Source organism: Pinus tabuliformis, chromosome 2_2 (genome assembly GCF_031772625.1).
Source record: "Pinus tabuliformis cultivar Carrire ecotype Pingquan chromosome 2_2, CPIR1, whole genome shotgun sequence".
Lineage (NCBI taxonomy): Eukaryota > Viridiplantae > Streptophyta > Pinopsida > Pinales > Pinaceae > Pinus > Pinus tabuliformis.
In genome coordinates, this window is record NC_142300.1 from 1,185,531,342 (window position 1) to 1,185,533,611 (window position 2,270).

Below are 2,270 nucleotides of genomic sequence, written 5' to 3' on the forward strand. Positions count from 1 at the left end.
CTAGACATTTTGAATCCTTTTGTGGTCAAAACATAAATAAAACAAAATTATACAAAGCAAAATATTATACTATAATTACTAGACATTTTGAATCCTTTGAGGTCAATTTTTCTGGAAATCAATAGATCTATCATTTCTTAGAAGTTTAAAATTTATATTCTTGTCATGGTTGACATGACATTGTAGAAATACGTAGTCAAATACATCCCCACAAAAAGAAGCAAATCGTTCCGTGTAACGTCAGATGCCAAGCCGGACCACACGGTGTCTTCGTTGTTTGTTTTTACTATGGTTAACCTATGAAACTTGGGTCCCTGGTCTCACATTTTCACTTGTCATGGTTGACATGATATTTTAGATAGTCAAATACATCCCCACCAAAAAAAGACAAATCGTTCTGTGTACCATTAGTTGCCAAGCCGGACCGCACCATGTGTTAATTGTTTTTTTTTACTATGGTTAACTTTTGAAACTTGGGTTCCCTGTCAGGAATTTTCCTGTAAGTTTAGAGTGATTAGAATTAGAATTAGGGAAATTTTGTTTTTTTTTTTAAATCTGGCAGATGGAGTGTTTGAATTGTGTTTTTGATGGTGGAAATAGATTCAACACCATCAAAAATCCTCTAAGACACCTAAAATTATGAAATTTAACAGCTTTTAATTGAATTTACAGAAATCCCTACCCCATTTTTTCAAAATATGACCCCACTTTCCATAACAAGACAAAAAAACATAATTGTTCGACTACGACATTTGTTTTATTAGTACTAGACTTTTTAAGCTAGGGTTACTAGGTCTCTTACCTTAACTCTGAACTTATCAGAGACTCTGCAGATGTCGCTGGACCAAAGGCTATATATGATCGCTCGAGAGACATTTCAAACCAGATCATAGTTCAGACGTGAGACGTGAGATTCCTGTAACGTGAGACACCTCGTTTCATGACTAATTAGGAGTCAAGAGCCTGCGACAGGCTGAATTCTCGAATATTTGTAGACTCTCTGTACTAAATTTTTGTTGATAGTCGTTGGAGTTAATGAGAATGGCGTCATTAATGGGGTTCGATTACAGCAAACTTCACGTTCTGGTGGTTTTCTATCCGTCGCAGGGTCACATAAATCCAATGCTGCAGTTTTCCAAACTACTCGCCTTGAAAAATGTCCGGGTCACCTTTGTGACAAACGAGGCATGCCATCAGAGCATTACACAGGCACAAGACGTAGTATTGGGAGCCTCAAAGAAGCGTGAGGAAGTTCGGTTTGAGACAATCTGAGACGGACTGACTTCGGATTCCGAGCGGAGCGACGTAGAGGTAGTGTTGAACATGTTATTCGAGATAGGAGAGACATTGGGGAATTTGATCGAGAGGCTCAACTCTGAGGGCAACAAGATTTCTTGCATCGTTCTAGATTCCTTTCTTACTTCGATTCTGGGCGTTGCAAAGAAATTTAATATTCGTTCGGCTTTCTTCTAGACGAAGTCCTGTGCAGTGTTTTCGATTTATCACCATTTTATTATTAGAAATATGGGTATATATATGCAGCACGATAATTGCATCTCAGTCTATATTTTAGAATCTAGCTGTCAGTGTTTCTAAATTCTAATTATGTCTCAATCTTCTTCTTGTGTTCAGCAGCGACGTGGGATGAAATTTGGGACTGTTGAGGCGATAGAAATACTGAGACTTCTACTACTGAGTGTCTCTGATATGCCATCCTTTCTACTACCTTCAAATCCCAACTCGACTATGTCGCGATTCGTAGTGGAACAATTCTAGTGTCTTCGAGAATCGACATGGATACTGGGAAATTCGTTTCAGGAACTAGAATCGGAAGAAATAAAGTCAATGAAATTGATAGCTCCGATTCACACCATCAGTCCTCTCATACCGTGGGCCTTCCTGGGCAGCTGAAATCCCAAAGACACAGACGTTGTTAGAAAAATTTTACCAGGGCAAAAGAACTCAGAAATCGGTTGGAGCAAAGTAGGGAATGTCAATTTCAAATGTGGCAAGGCAGATCTTAGATTGCGGCGAGGATATCGCAACCAAACAGGGACTTAATTAAAACATAAATTTTACAGGTTGTGGCGAGGAAATCGCACCACCATACAGGGACTTAATCACATGGAGGAAATAACTCGAAAAAACAGATTAAAACAAAAAGAGGTTGCTGTAAATCTATTTGTGAAGGATTAATGCCATAGCAGCTAGCCACACTTTATATTATATGTCAAACCATAAATAAATTACATTCGCGTGATAAATGGATA